Consider the following 16,917-nt stretch of genomic DNA (forward strand, 5'->3'; position numbering starts at 1 on the left):
CTGGCCCAGGCAAAAAGTTCAGGACTCCCACCTTCTCAGATAAAAGCCAGGCCTGCTGGTGACCACCTACCGTTTCAGTGATAATGGGCTGCATAAATAGGAGAATGGGGCTGGGAAGGTGGCTCAGTGGTAGAGCGCTTGCCTTGCATGCATGAGGCCCTGGGTTTCATTCCTCAGCACCACATAAGCAGAAAAAGCCGGAAGTGGCGCTGTGGCTCAAGTGGTCGAGCGCTAGCCTTGAGCTGAAGAGCTGAGGGACTATGCCCAGGCCCAGAGTTTAGACCCCACAACCGACAAAATAAATAAACAAATAAATAAATGAATAAATAAGAAAGAGAATTGCGGTCCAGAAAGTGAGACCCATTCTAAAAATAACCAAAGTTAAAAAGGACTGGAGATATGGTTCAAGTTGTAGAATGCCCGTCTAACGAACACAAAGCCCTGAGTTCAAATCCCAGTACCCATGAAGGTGGAGAGAAGATGCAAAAGAGTAAAGGCATAAAAGAAGGAGCAATCCACGAGAAAATGGTTGCAAGTTAAAGTGGAAAACCAAAGTGTAAAGTCAGAAAAATGCCTCTGATCTATGAATAAAGGAAAGGCAGGAGGTGGAGGTAAGGCCACACTGGAACTGACCTAGAGTGGATGTAATTTGGAACAGTTGCTTTTCGACGGGTCTTGCTTGTTTTGGGACCAAAAGTCCTGTGTGGGTGGCGGGCGGTGGAGTGGAGAGGGTGGAAAGGAAATGGAAAACGACAAAGACGGGATGAGCTTTGGCATCTACACTAAGAGCAATAGGAAAGCTGACTGAAGAGGAGCTGAGGTGTGTAAGTGCCCCCTAAATCCGAAATGAGGTGGAAAGAGGAGGGACTGAAATGCCAGGCAGCGGCCCTTTCCAAACACCCAGCTCCCCAGGAAGACACGGGGAAGGGGGAGAGGTCTACTGGATGCAGTTTTGTGCTTCAATGGTGAGAAAGCAGGTCTGGATTGGAAAACCACTCTTCACTGCTATTAGGATAAAATCCCCTCTCCCTGACTCGGGAGGCCCTGCTCTGCCTTTTGTTAGTCTTCATCCATGGGCCCCACCTCTCTGACCCAGTCTGAAGTGGCACCAGTCTCTTAGAGCCCTGAAAGCACATTGTCTTATACCTCAGAAATTTCATATCGGCTTATTTTTCGTCAGAAATGCCCTTCTTTAACCTGCTTGGCTAGATTCTCCCTTCTTCAGGTTCTACTGCACGGTGGGATGTGTCTCATGAGACGAGTTCTCCGAGACCATTCTTAGACTCCTTGGCTTGGTTGATGCCACTTCTAGTTACTTGCCCCAGATCAGAAATCCACGGAACAGATTGCTTGTTTTTGCCACCATGTTCTGGGTCCTCCATGGGGCTCCAAGTAGAGGCTTAAACTCCTGGGCCTTGCAGGACACAAGGCAGGGAATTGAGCTCGTGCTGGGCTGGTGGGTTTGGAATGAAGAGTGTTGCAGAATGACCATGGTCAGGATGCACCAAGAAAACTAGAGTTGCGTTGTGGTTGTGGACACAGTGGGCATCAAGGGGCCGCAAGGCTGGCATGGTCGATGGTCTCTTTTGTTCAAGTAGCGACTGTATGCTCTGAAGGTGTTGGCTTGATTGAGGTCACAAAGGGACTCAACATCTGGGGTTCCAAATCTTTAGTTCATAATGAAGAATGATGGGGAAATCAATGGATAAGTGGTAAGGTTGTACAGCCTGAAGTGAAGGCTTCTCATCCTTGGGGGTCTGGCTCCAAGGTTTTCCTCTAAGAAGAGTAGGGCCAGATTGACAGAGGGGATTAGCCGGACAGGGCCGGGACATTTGCTGACAGTGAAATGCATGCCGTTTAGGAAGGTTTGTGATGTAAGGTCTTCAACAAAGTGGTTTTTTTTTTTATTAAGAAAAGGTTAAATGAGATAATCAGACATTTGTAGTCCCCAAGCTCTCTCTTTATGATCTAGCATGTAATGCTATTTATTAAACAATGGATTTTACTTCTTAGCATCTGTCTCCCACTAATAGTAAACTCCACGAAGGGGCGAGTTTGGTGTGTTTTATTTGCTTGCTGTATCTCTGGTGCCTAAACACAGCGTGGGATATCTTGAATGTTCAGTCAATGCTTGTGAAATGAATAAATTCCACTGAAGAGAAGGCTTCTTTTTGTCAGCTGCAGGACTGGCTCAACTAGAGTTGGCAAGTAACGTTCATCTCAATTTTTTTTAATTTTTTATTGTGAAAATACTGTACAGAGGGGTTACAATTACATGGGCAAGATAATGAGTACATTTCTTATCAAGCATTGTAGCCTCCTCCTTTGTTTCCCCTTCTCATCCCTTCCCATCCTCCCCTCCGTCCCCCCCAGCCCATCCTCCCCCGCCCCACCAAAGTTGTAAAGTTCATTTTTCTGCATAACGACTTGTACGTCTCATTGTTGCAATGGGTCTAGCTGTATCCCTATTTCATCTCAATTTTTAAAATCCTTCTCTACATCTATTTAAGAAATATTCTGTGTGTATAGAGATGTGAGATGACTGATTTGTCTTTGTTTTTTTTTTTCATCCCAATAAAAAAACATGAGGCAAACCATTCTGAAAGTGATTTTTAAACCCCAAGCCCTGGAATATCAGCTTATGATAATCTAACAGATCTTGGTTATAAGGGAGAGGTGGTAATGAGTATTGTTTCCAACCTTCTAAATATCAGCTTATGTAACTGATATGACCAATGGCGCATGCTCCTCTTCTCTTAGATGATTTCTTCCAGCAAATTTGGATGTTGCTAAATATTAAGTTATTTATTTTCCTGCAAGATTTTGCTTTAAGTTGGTTTAAATATAGTCTGAGTTGGGAAAAATAAAACTTCATTTATTCATAAGTTAAGTGATACACAGTCTCTGCTACAAAGCTTGCTTTATTTTTAAGAATTAAAATATCACACGAGAAAGTTCACTCTGCAGGCCATTGCTCTGTTCTCTACAGGCAGGGACGTTCTCAAAAGAGCCACGTGGCAAATGAGCTTCTGCCGCTTCTCCCATGGGGTCTCCAGGAAAGAGCAGAGAGAACTCAAGGCTTGCTGGGGGACCAATCCACCATATAAAACACTGGTTCATCGTGAAACAGCTGGTCACTATAGATCATAATGCACCTCGGGCTGCCAGATTAAGCAAAAAAAATTTTTTTAATGGCCACCTCAATGAGAATTACAGATAATAACGTTTGTATAAGTGCATCTGAAATACCACACAAGTCATTCCTAGAACTAAACACAATGTGTTGTACATCTGAAATTCACACCGGATGTCCTTTATACAGCTCCCCAGTCCTGTGGGTCCTGTGGACATATTACTTTTCCTGGTACACCTTGGAGCACTGAGGATTGCCTCAAGATGTGGCCATGAGCCATGTGGACATCTTCAATGGACACCCTGTCATGTGCTGGGTAAAGCTACAAAGCACCACGCAGGAATCGGCCGACTGGTTCTGAGGGTGCCAGCTGCCTCTCTGTGCCTCCGCCTCCTGTGCCTGTGTGTCAGGAGAAGCGGAGCGAGATTGGAGAGACGCGATGGGTAAGCACATCTCTGACAGTTTACTTTGAGTACCATTGTTTGTCTTGTGGAAAAATGAATAGAGAAAAGCCATTGTCGGTGTCAGTTTAAATGCTACTAAATGCCTACAGATAGCAAAACTAGGCGGGCAACTTCATTTTGCAAGCTCACCAACTCTTGAGTTTTATTTGTAACTCTGAGGGAAGACAGCAAAAATAGTAGGAAATGGAACCATCAGCGAGTAATTGAGGCCTAACCCATTTGACATGACAATTCTTGTCAAAATACTGGCTCTCAGATTGTCTTCTCTGCAGACTCCAAGCAAAATCTGACTGCAGAAACTCTAGATTTACGTGAATAACTACTTTACTTTTTATATCAAGTTATGTCCTTCAGTCATTTGGAGTATGAAAAGCAAAGGCCCTCTACACAACTTTACACACTCTTAGATAAAGCATTCAGCACCACCATCTTTAAAATGCAAATAATCACATCACTTGGGCCAATCTCAGGGAATTACTATGAGTTAAGTTGGAATGATCAAGTCAAACCTTTGACAATCACCATGGCAAATGTCAACATTCAGACCTGCTTGTTAATGTTCAATAATAATGACCTAGGGGATTTTGGTGAACTACTCAAGAGCCCGAATGAATGCTTAATAGTAGGTTCAAGTATTGGAGAAGGAAAAAAGAATCAGCAAAAATATCATTGCAGGGAGAGAAAAAAAAACACGCCTTGGCTTTTCAAATAATGATAGACACAATAATACCCAAAGCTCTATGCAAAGTGCTTCACAAAGTACAAATGAAGTGTGAGACAGGGACAGCCCCGGTCTCCCGCAGGTTACAGTTCATTTGAGGGGCATGCTTGCTGCTCCAGAATAGTGCAGCATAGCTTACGATTTAGTGCCCAGTAAATGTTGCTGACACTAGGTGTCTCTTAGAGGTCACACCAGAACATGGCCAATACAATGAGAACACCGAAATTATTTCCTGGTGTTTTTGTCTCCTGAGTGTGTAGAGTAGGAGAGGAAGAAAAAAAAAAAAGAAGGAAGCAGAGCATTCTAGCTGGGGTATAACATTAAAAAAAAGTCCTGACCGGTGTGCAAGTGTGTGGTGTCCCGAAGACAGTCAGAGAGGAGGCCCTACTGGAACAGAACGAATGCTGGGAATCGTGCATGAGAGAAGAGCACAGGAAATAAAATCATAGCACAAGGCAGGCTCAGTGGCTCACACCTGTAATTCCAGCTACTCAGAAGGCTGGGATCTGAGGATTGTGGTTCAAAGCCAGTCTGGGCAGGAAAGTCCTTGAGACCTTGGCCTCCCATTCATTACCAAAAAATAAATAAATGAACTGAAAATGGAGCTGTGGTTTAAGTGGTAGAGCTCTAGTCTTGAGGGGAAAAAAAAAGCTCAGGGACAGTGCGCAGGCCCTGAGCACACACACGGCTCTCCACAGCTGAGTTGCTAGTGCTTGCTTGCCTAGAATGTGCACTCTTTAGCATTGAAAAAAGAAAAGACATGAAGAGATGATAGACGATAAACAGACAGATAGGTAGATAGAAGTGGCTACTTCAAGAAAGCCCTCTTCCTGGAGATTGAACTTTGTTTTGTTTTGTGCCAGTATGAAGACTTGAACTCGGAGCCTGGGTACTGGTCCCTAAATTTTTTGGCTCAAGGCTATCACTCTACCACTTGAGTCACAGCTCCACTTCTGGCTTTTAAAAATTTTGTTTTCTAATGGTTAATTGGAGAGGAGTCCCATGAATTTTCCTGCCTGGGCAGGCTTTGAACTGTGATCCTCAGATCCCAGGCTACTGAGATGGCTGGAATTATAGATCTCCTGAGCTGTTTTAAACCCTAAACCACCATATACAAAAACTAGTGCAGCTGTACTGCTTTCATGTACTTTTTCAGTCTCTGTGGCTTCCGAGGGAATACTTTTTGTCTGACTGTGGTGTTACCTGCTACTTCATTTTGAGATTCTGCAGCAGAATAGCTGTGCTTCTTCATCTTCTAGGCTGTGTCGGCTTGGTTTACTGTACAGACAATCGCCACTGTGGTTTCTGCTGTCATCTCTTCTGCACATGTGTCTTACCCTGGGAACATTCTCCTCTCCAACACAACTCAATTGGCTGTGTTACAATGCTTTGTTAATTCACTCTTGCTAGTAATGGGAACTAATGGCATAAGCGGTTTTGATAAATTACTAAAGACCTTGCATCCATTCCTGTAGCAAATCCAGGTCCTGAAGCAACAAGGAAAGATTGGCACAAGCACTGCTCTGGAAAGCTTTGATTCTGCAAGAATGCTCGATAAAATGGTGCCTCGTCCTTCCAGTCTCCTGCAAGACATCCTGGCCTTATGGATTTAATTTTCTGCACCGTGGTCATAGAGCATACAGTAAGATAGCGCAGTGCCAAGGAAAGAAAATGAAGTGATGATTTTTCACCATGCTGCCAATGAAAATCTTACACTGACCGCGTCTAGCTTTCTTCGTTGAGTCTTTGAACACGGCTGTGGAATATGGATTTAATAAAAAGTGCCCTATGACACAATTCTGTTTTAGTCCATTGCTAATGAGGAATGAATTGGCCATGATGATGTCAACGGTGACACCACTGAACAAACCTTTGCTAAGTAGCTGGAGATTTTCACGAACACCAGTTAGAAAGCCAAGCTTTTAAGGAAGTTGCCAACATCATACTCTTAAATGCTGTGTGAACATGGGCACTTCCTGTACTTTTGTGTCGGTCAAGGTCACATCCAAATCCATTACTCAGGAGAAAGCTGCCTTGCGGATTTAGAAGCCGGGCGCCGGCTTCTGATCGGAATACCACCAAGGAAGAATCCAGAGGACGTCATCAGAAATGGCTGGGTGTGATGGTACATGCTTGTAATCCCAGCTACTTGGGAGGCTGAGATTAGAAGAACTGTCATTCTGAGTCAGCTAGGGAAGGGGGACTAATTCAGCCAGATTTCAACAACAACAAAAAGCCAGGCGTGAACCAACTTTACCCCGTATGTCTGTCATGTCCACTGAGGCAGGAGGCCGAGGGGGAAGGCTAGAGTCTGAGGTCAGCTTATGTAAGATGAGATCTTCACTGAAAATAAGTAAAAGTTAAAATGGCTGTGGGTGTGGCTCAGGGTGTTGTCTGCTTAGCAAGCATGATGTCCTGAGTTCCACTACTAAATAAGAAAAGGGGGTAGCATGTGCCTGTCCATACATTATGGAAAAGCTCATTCAGAACTCTAACTCAGTCTTACACCAAAGGCTTAATGGATATTATACGTGTTTAGAGCTGAGCACATATGAAACATCTTTTAGTAGTATTTCCTGCTAGAGTTCTAGTTATTGTCATTCATCACACAATGTCTCAGTATATATCTTGTATCTTAGGGTTCAGGGACATATCATTTTTCTTAGATCTGCCTCAAGAAACCAATTTCTAAAGGTATGCTTAAAACCAGGTCCTTGGAAATATAAGCTCTATAAGACTTTAATGGGAAAAATGTGTTTGTGTGCCTGTGTATTTTATCTGTACATTTTACATATATATACAGGCATAAAATATAATATAAAATATGTTATATATGGGAATCTTTTAAATTTAAACTTTAATAAGAACTTTTTCGTGGCACTGGTGGGTCACCCCTGTAATCCTAGCTATTCAGGAGGCTGAGATCTGAGGATCTCAGTTAGATGCCAGCCATCAGGAAAGTCTGTGAAGTAGAAGTCAGGAAGTAGAGCCGTGGCTTAAGTGGTAGAATGCTAGCCTTGAGCAAAAATGCTCCCAGATCCTGAGTTCAAGCCTTAGGACCGGCCTACAAAAAAATAACCTTTTTATTTTTCATCTAAAATAAATCTCATTTTCATTTTCATTAGTAGATGTGACCACACACGACCTTTGATACCAAACAGACAGGAAGTATAACTAAAATGTCTTTCTCTGCTTTCTGCATTCTACCATCTTTACTTCCTGTCATGTAGCTGGCCTTTAGGGGTGGTTTTGTTTTTTTGGCATTGATAGTGAGAAACTTTAAGTCTCTGAAATTTGTGTTTTCCTAGCATGGACCCTCCCTCCCTTTATTTGGCATCAGTGGACAGAATCTTCTCAGTTCCATCACTAGAATTGGTCCTGGTAGATATTAGGTACTTACTAGCCATTCTATCTCTAGTAGAGCCATGTAGCCAGATACACGTTTAATTCTCAAGCCTCTTTCACAGACAAAGGAAGACAAGGACGTGCAATGGCTGAGCTATGGGGCCACCTGCCCAGCAGGAGGTGGTCTTGAGGCTAGTCACTGATGAAGACGCGCTTGGAGCATACGGGAGCCTGGGGTGCCTATGGCAGTGGTGAGCTTCCTACTCAAGAGGAGACAGCCCTCTGTCAGCCGAGAGCCTCCGACTCGCCCACATTTCCTAAGGGGATCCCGGGGAAAATCCCAGTCAATCTCAGACTCAACCCCAGACCCAATCTCCAGCTATTTTACTTGTTGCAGTGTTTCAAAGTGATCTTTTATGTTTTTTGAAAGCTTTGGGTGTTGATGGAGCTACAAGTCTTAAAAACTGGGTTTTGCCAGTGTTGTGTTTCTTTCTTACTTAACAGAACATCAAGAAAGCTTGTGTTGGTGTTAGTGTTGGTGGTAAAGGCATTTAAGGACTTAAAAATTGCATTTTTCTGATCAGACATGGAGCATTATGACCTACACTTGTACATATATTACATGTATATATGCCTTGCACATATGTATATACAAGTCTCTAACATTTAACTTAATCCTCAACTATGTTTTTTTAATCCTTTAAAAAAGCTGTCTTTAAGGAGAGGTACAAAGAAAAGAGTTACTATTCCAGCAAATCAGTTTATGAATATAATGTATCTTAATTGATGCCATCTCTCTCATTATTCTTCTCTCGCACTCCTATGTTGTTTCAAAGAATTGCTTTCTAATCAGGAAAATAATAGCTGTGGAAATAGGTAGACCATAAAGGCTCATTAGAATGTAGAATATCAGACTGATGGACAAACTTAAGAATTCACCTGTTTTGAATGGAGAAACTCATCCAGGCCCTCTGAACCTTAATCTTAGCATAGAAAGCACTGTTCAATTCCCGCAGGCTATGAACATAGCCTCGATCCAATTTATCGGTCTGACAGCAATTTTCAGAGAGAGAACTGCACGAAGCTACTTGGTGAGGAGTTCACTACATGGGAAAGTGTTTTCTGATTGGTCAATTCAATCCATTTCTTTACAACGAATGATTTTTCTGATGATATCCATCTGTTAGAAGAAGGTGTAAGAAAGTAAATAACCAAGGGGAGGGTAGGGGGAAGGAGGATGAGAAGGGATGGGAAGGGGAAACAAAGGAGGAGGCTACAATGCTTGATAAGAAATGTACTCATTACCTTGCCCATGTAATTGTAACCCCTCTGTACGGTATTTTCACAATAAAAAATTTTAAAAAAGAAAGTAAATAACCATTAGAATCCATTTGGAAATGGCTTCTGCTAGTGGTAGATATTCACTGCTTAAACTTACTTAAAATTTACAAATAAAATGTTTGGTCTTCACTAGGATTCAGTTCCGTCTGTTCCTTTAGTTTTGAATAAACCCAGAAATACATCCCCTTTCTTCCTGAAACAACATTCACATGGGTTAATGTCAGCATTTTATTGATAAGAGCAAACTCGAAGAGTAGAGCCATCCACCAAGCTGGCACAAGTTCATAGGTCTGGCGCATACTGCAGAGGGGAGTAAGCTCTGCTTTTCTGTGAGGAGCTGGCTCTTAGGTAAACAAAAGGAAAATGGAGTATGTTTCTAGAAATCCAAGTCTTTCCCTCAAACTCGTCGTTCTAATCAGACTTTCTAATTTCCCTGGAAGCAGAGGATAGCAGTTAGATGGAGCGTATTTTTGTTGGTGTCTAGGGACTAGGCATCTAATCCTTCCCTTTCCTTTCCTTCCCTTCCCTTCTTCCCTTCCCTTCTTCCCTCCCTCCCTCCCTCCCTCCCCCCTCTCTCTTCCTCTCTTCCTCTCTCTCTCTCCAAATGAGGCTTTGAATGCAGGTTCTTGAGCTTGCTAGGCAGGCTCTCTACCACTGAGTCATGTCTCCAGCCCTTTTTTGAAGTGGCTATCTTTGAGATGGGAACTTCTTTCCTGTTTGGGTAGATGCTAAGGCCCAATCTGACTGTTTCCAGCTTCCTGTCGCAGCTAGGATAACATACGTGCCACCACACTCAGCTCTTGGTTCAACTTTGACTCTGGATTTTGATCCTTCTCAGTCTCAGCCCCCTACATAGGTAGATCCACAGGGATGAGTCACAGGCGCGCGGTTTCCCTCCTCTATTCCTAAACCATCCTTTTTACATTACTGGTGAAATGTTGTTGTGAAATAGTTTCTATTGATTTCATATTTTTCATTAATTTCTGGGATAATCATGCTTGTTTAACTACCTCCAAAGTTTTTTTGGTTTTTTTTTTTTTTTTTTTTGGTCCATCGTGGGGCTTGAACTCTGGGCCTGGGCACTGTCCTTCAGCTCTTCAGGTCAAGGCTAGCACTCAACCACTTGAGCCACAGCTCCACTTCTGGTTTTCTGAGTGGTTTATTGGAGATAAGAGTCTCACAGACTTTCCTGCCTGGGCTGGCTTTGAACCATGATCCTCAGATCTCAGCCTCCTGAGTAGATAGGATGACAGAGAGCCACCAGCACTCAGCATTTCAAAGATTAAAACAAAAACAAAAACTAATAATTGAAGGTAAGCTAAAAGCATTTCCTTAAAGGGCGTGAGTCATTTCATAAGAAACAACAAGTGCATTCACCAGAGGCTTGTGTGATTCAGCAAGGAAGAAATCCAAGTATCTGAAGCATCGGCCACATGGGGAGATGGAAACGGCCCCCACTAGTGTGTCTACAGCTAGAGGAAAACAGGGCCAAAGCCACCTTGTGAAAGCAGAGGCCTGTCCCATGAGTGTTACTAGGGAAGCTGGAGGCACACGTTGGGGATTAAGACAAACCAACCAACTTGCTTAAGAGATTTCAATATCACATTTAGCTTTAAGTTCTGCCAAAGTGTTCAAACCCAATAGCATCTGCTTTGCATGCTAAATTACCTCAGTATAGTATGTTGAGTTGGATGTTCATAAGCTAACTTAAAGAAGCAAGCAATGAATATATTTCTATTGCTTTTCAACCAAACAACAAGGCTATAACTTTTTTTAAAAATCTAATTAAGCCAACCAGAGGATCTTGCCTTTTAGATTAAATGGATCAGTACTGCTGTGAACTCAGTCACAGGGATTTCTTAGGAATAGATGGCTTTTGATCTTATCTGAACTGCTGGTCCGCAGCTACACCTCTCCATTTAAAGTTACTTTCCTGAGAGTGATGTACATTTTGGGCATCTGAGTATATTTGTAGAACTAGTAGTTGTGGTAACAAGACTAAGTTTACATGTCTGTCCACATCAGCACCATGCACTCAAGATGGATTTCAGCTGCCAAAAAGGTCACTTCAAGCTACTTGCACAAACCTGTCTTTATGCTCCTGTTTATTATGCTCCCATGTAGAAGATGTCTTAGGCACACTGAGAGAGCACCACCATATATCAACAGCTCTCTGATGGTTCCGAATGTTCTAAACAAGAGCAAGCGTGCACTGAACCTCCCATGTAAACTTTATACAACAGATTCAGCCGAACTGTAATTATTTACAAAATGGTGGCATGAGAAATCTCTGGATTTATATCTTACGTTAAAGTAACTTAGATGGTGTCTGCATAATTCTTGAATTCGTGGTAGGCTTGCCATTTATTTTGCTTTATTTTGGGTTGCACTTGATACAACTCGAAGGCGATTTTTTTTTCCTTGAAATTTCAAAAGGAAAAAACATGACTCAGATTGGACAAAGTTTTGAAATGTACATGACCTTTAAATCTGGGAAGTCTATACACCAGAAACTTGAACTCTCTCAAACTGGACACAAACTTTTGTGCAGTTGGGTATACAATGGGAAATACATTTTTTTTTCCTTTCTGCTTTTATGACAGTTTTTTAAAGGTGATTATTTTGGAGAAATAACTGTAGCTCTTAGGCCAACTACATCAGGTGGAATTTAGAACTTCGTGTCCCTTTTTATTTTTTCAGTTTGTTCTGTGTCCAAGGTAGTGAATCTAAGCACAAAGCTCCCTTTGAGGCCCAGGGGACTCCTGTTTGTACTGGCATCCTGGGGTTGCACAAGAAAAAGGGAATAAAGCATCTGAGAACATGGAAAAATCCAACGTCCATGAAGATTACAATCCTAAAGTTAAAATGATAGAATGACATTAAAGTATCACATATACTTATAGTTGGCTTCACCCCAACATGTAAACTATATCATTGAGAAACCCATAAAATTATGTTTTGTCACTTATTCAATATTCGAATTCCCTTCAAGTTCCTGCCCAAACAGAGGCTTAACAACACGGAGGTCCTGGAAGAGAGAGAGAGAAAAAAAGTAATCTAGCTCTCCTATAGCATGTCTTAAGAATAACCTAATGTGTTAGTCATTTCCCGCCTATTCTTTTGTTCCTGAGAAGTTAAAGTTTTTGCACTCCACCCTTCAGAAAAGGATTATTTGATTACTGGAATCCCTGGCTCACATGCTAGAATTACTTTAGGTTATTCTGCTGAGATGTTTCAGTGGGTGTTTAGCCATAAGAGAGAGCATGGATAATCTAATTCAAGTGTTATCTTATTACTGTCAACATGCTTTTCAACCTTGGCTAAATATTGCCTCTAACGCCACTGCAGGAAAGAAAAAGATGATTACCATATCTTCTTCTCACAGTGGGAAAACTGAAAGGAGAGCAGTTAGTGAAGTGATGCTCTCAAGGGAACGAAGGCATTAGGACTAGAAATGAAGCTAGAAGCCAAAGGGAATGCCTCGCTCTGCAACTAGGCCTAGATTCTGAGTTGCCTGCTGATGAAGCCGAAAGTCCAAAGAATCACTATTATTATATGCATATCATGAACTGGGAATAAGTTAGGTTGGCTCTCCTAGGGACTATTCATAGTCTTAGACACACTACAGATGACATTTACTTATAATGTCAAATAGCTTCTGCTTGTATATTTTTAATTTTGGGGGGGGTAAATTAGGAGTAAATATAGAAAACAAATCCTGGAAAAATCAGAGAACTCAAGTTAATCTTTAAAACCAATTTCATTACTTTCTCTAAATGGACATAATCTGTCTCCCCCTCCCCCCAAAATAAAGTGGAATTTAGCATAAAACCAAAGCCAATGCTAGAAATTATGATACTAAAATACAGAGCTGAGGACTTTGGGGTTTGTGTTGCTCAAAGGATGTATTTTTAAGAGCTTTAGACTTCCCATCTTCTGTGCCTTATTTTAAAATATGAAGTGGAAAGAATAACAGTTGAAACTTAATTGGAAAAGGTAGAAAAATAGTAGGATAGGTATTTATATTCTTTAAGCTAATTATCTTAAGTATCTTTGAAATTGTCACATTTTATTCATTTTGTAGTTGATTTAACACAAACTATCCTGCCTTGTAAAACGTCTCTTAGAATAAATTTATTTTGAAGATCAGAATGATGTATAAAGATAAGTGCACTTTCATGTCTATCTTAAGTAGAGGTGATGTGTTAAAAGATAATTTTATAGTACATCTTAAAGTTATTAAAGCTCTCCCCAAACTTAGTCTAAACAGGTGTCAAGAAAAATAGGTCACTCTTTACTACTTTGCATAAACTTTATTCTATTGCTTTCTAAAAATGAAAAGTTCATAAATAATGGAAAACAAAGACCATCTTTTTTATATTTATAAAGATAACACCAGGAAAATAGAATAACAACAAGATTCTTAAGTGGAAGTAAATCAATGATGCACATTTTGTAAGCAGTAATTGCCTTTCTGGTCCAAGATAGTGAGCTATACTACAGATTTCCAAGTCTTTTGGTCCAACAAAAGTCCTACTGGAGAGACTTCCACATTTTATTTTATGGGACTATTATAGCTTAACTATGCTATGCTCCTCCGGGACTTCTGGGTTGAATGCCTGGTTCCCCACTGGTGGTCTATTTGAGAGAGGAAGCATGACTTCTCTGAAGGAAGTGGTCACAGAGCCTGTGGCTCTGAAGGTCATCCTGATCCCTAGCTTGTTTCCTCTCTTTCTGTGTCCCGTCTGTCCAGAGGTAGACTGCTTTGATTCTACATGCTCCCAGTCAAGATTTGCTGCCACTGTGGAGCGAACCTTCTGAAAAGATGAGTGAAATCAATCTTCCTCCCTTAAATTGCTTATGTCAGGCATTCTGTCACCACATCAGAAAACGAACACAGAAAGCTTTCACAGAAAGATCTGCTGCTTACCCACTGGTAGCAAGGATGGACAAGTACATAGACAAGGCAAAACGGGATGTGACAACATAATACTTTGAACAGCATTGAGCCTTTTATTTCCTCTGGATATGGAGTTTTGATCAGATCCCTTCACCCTTCTCTGTACCTTCTAGAAGATGGCTGGCTATGGTTTTGTTGTAGGAAGGAAGACAGGAAAGGTGAAAAGCAGAAGGAAAAGGTAGCTGATTCTCCTGCTCAGGCTGCAGACTACAATCCCCCCAGCTCTGCTAGTTACACTGTCAAGCTGAGGCAGCTCCTCCAAGCTCCAGTTTTAGTAATTTCTTCTCTGAAATTTCCCTGAAACCAGAGAGAGAACACTGGGAAGAGATATGGATGGGATTTCAGCCCCTCTTTTAGGCAGCCATCAGGCAGCTGCAAGGAGAGCAAGACTGAGAGGAGGTTAAGTCAAGCTCTAAGCAAAGGACAGTCACAGTGCCCTGCACAGGAGCCCAGTCAGCTGGTATCACAGCAGGACAAGAACCATCCACCCCCACTGGCCCAAGGACCAAGCTCTCTGCCTAGGCAGCCAGCACCAGCCACTAGGGATGGCCCTGGTCTTTACTTTCCATGCTAGATACCTTTAGGATGTTTAGAAAACCTTTCATGAGTCGCTAGGGCTCACAGGACACCTCGTAATGCTGTGAAAACAGCCTGCAAAGCCTTTGATCTGGGTGGAGGCCTGGCTAAACCTACCCCCTGCACTAGTCATGCTTTGGATGGTATTAAGGGCATTTAATTTGATTGTCAAGTCTTTGTGTTAGGCATGTGATGATGATCCATCCACTTCAAACTGAATTAGCAAGGATGAACTTGCCATGAAGAGGCTTGTGGGCAAAGGCAAGGAGAGCTTAAGGTAGGGGTGTGTGTGTGTGTGTGTGTGTGTGTGTGTGTGTGTGTGTGTGTGTGTGTGTGTGTGTGTGTGTGTGTGTGTGTGTGTGTGTGTGTGTGTGTGTGTGTGTGTGTGTGTGTGTGTGTGTGTGTGTGTGTGTGTGTGTATGTGTGTGTGTGTGTATGCCAGTCCTGGGGTTTGAACTCAGGGGCTGGGCATTGTCTCTGAGCTTGGTGTTCAAGGCTAGTGCTCTACCACTTAAGCCACAATTCCACTTCTGGCTTTTTGGTGACTTACTGATGCAGAGATTCACGGACTTCCCTGCCCTGGCTAGCTTTGCACCTTGACTCCCTCAGATCTCAGCCTCCTGAGGTATGAGCCACAGGAGCCCAGTTTCTGCCTTGTTTCCTTGGTTCAACTTCCTGATTTCTTGGCTTAAAGACAGAGGTGAAAACCATCTCTCCCACAGGAGCGAACGAAACAGAGCTGGGAGTTCTGGCTTCCCAGGCCATCCCTGCCAGTCACTTGCCACAGTAGTAAGCAAAACCCATCCAAACCACAAAGGGGGATTCAGGGAATGTCATTCAAACATGCATCTTCCAGGTGGAGCTCAGGGCTTACAGAGAGATGGTCTGCAGCACGTGCATGCATTTGCAGGGGGAAAGGCCAACCAGCAAATCCTGTGAGGCCAGATTTTCAGGCCAAAGAAATGACTGCATGCAAGTCCCACCACTGGGCCTCATAAAATGCGTGGGGGACTCCTAAACTCCACATTCAGGGCAGGACTGCCCTTCCAGGCTGTTCCTCACAGAACCCTGCCATGGCCTCTGGTGAATCAGCCCCGGTTGCTCAAATATCCAAAAGGTTTGGATCTTTTTCTTCTGCAGCTTCTTCTCATGAGCTGGAATGGTGTGGATCTGGAAGGAGCACGCCAGGGACAGCTTTGCAGTGTAAATCAGGCCTTGTCGACTGTATGACCACTGCAGAGATCTCTGTGTCCGGCATCACCATTACCTCATGCCCATGTTGTTCTATCTAATATTGTCTGGTTTTCTGTCATAGGCATGCTGCAATCTGGTGGCTGCCATAGAATTCAACACTGCAGTGTAAAGGTTTGCTTAAAAAAAAAGATTACAGCCCAACGTTTATAACTTCCTGCAAGTGAGTTTAACACCATAGTATCACCAGCATGAACCCCGCACCGTTCACCGCCTCTCCCCAGGCAAACATTTCTTTGCAAGCATTTACGGAGATATTGTAAATTACTTAACTGTAGCCATGTACTTTCTCTGCCTTAATCTTGATCTGATCCCTGAGGGGCTATTTATTACAGATATATACAACTTGTCATTAGAAGTGAAGTTAATGTAATATGACACAAGTAGCACACATTGTTTAAATGTGTTCCAGAAAGTTAGCAAATTTCCTTCGGTGACTATGTGCATGATCTTCTGCCTGAAAAGCACAAGAAAGGAGTAAGGCTGGAGCCAGGGTGGGGGGCAGTAGAGGTAAAATATTAAACACTACTCACTGTAGGTGGCCAATTAATACCCTGTATCCTAGCTGGAACAAATCCTTCCACTATATACATAAAGCATATAATCTCTTATCTGCTTAGGCATTATCAAATATTTTAGCAAATCCTAGGAACTTCAAACACCGGTTTAATGGAATGCAGTGCTAAAACATGCAAAGTCAAGAATCAAGTTTGTAAAGAACATAATCTGTTTTAGAAGGTTCTGAGAGAACGACTTTGCAATGCCATTATAATGCTATCCCACGAGGAAAGAGGCCTGATTTGGCAAAATGATGTTACCCAACGCACAACTTTGCCCTCCCCAAATGAAAGCCATAAGCAGGAAAATCACTTTAATTCTTTAGAAGTTGATTTTGCAGTTACTGGCCCAGTTTTCAACATTTGGTCACCAGATACTATTAATTTGCGAGGGAATTCTAATAGATGGCCACATGATATTAACAGTATAACCCAGCTGGGACAGGAGCCAGTGTTAATTCAACATTGTGGTTTGTATCTCATCATCAAGTTAAATGGAATACAATTAATTAGACCACAAGCACGAGGAGAAAATAATAGCCAACAAAACCAATCAGATAGCTCTGACG

General features: G+C 42.3%; 1 long non-coding RNA gene across 1 annotated transcript; it reads left to right on the forward strand.

The window, feature by feature from the left end:
- The first annotated feature begins 1,735 nt into the window (after positions 1-1,735).
- On the forward strand, positions 1,736-6,099 carry LOC138826762 (uncharacterized). The gene is made up of 3 exons (XR_011371838.1): positions 1,736-2,204; positions 3,323-3,576; positions 5,794-6,099. It is a non-coding gene; the product is annotated as an uncharacterized lncRNA (long non-coding RNA).
- The last annotated feature ends 10,818 nt before the right edge of the window (positions 6,100-16,917 follow it).

The sequence above is a fragment of the Dipodomys merriami genome, unplaced genomic scaffold, assembly GCF_024711535.1.
Source record: "Dipodomys merriami isolate MVZ:Mamm:240054 unplaced genomic scaffold, mDipMer1.0.p SCAF_15, whole genome shotgun sequence".
Taxonomy (NCBI): domain Eukaryota; kingdom Metazoa; phylum Chordata; class Mammalia; order Rodentia; family Heteromyidae; genus Dipodomys; species Dipodomys merriami.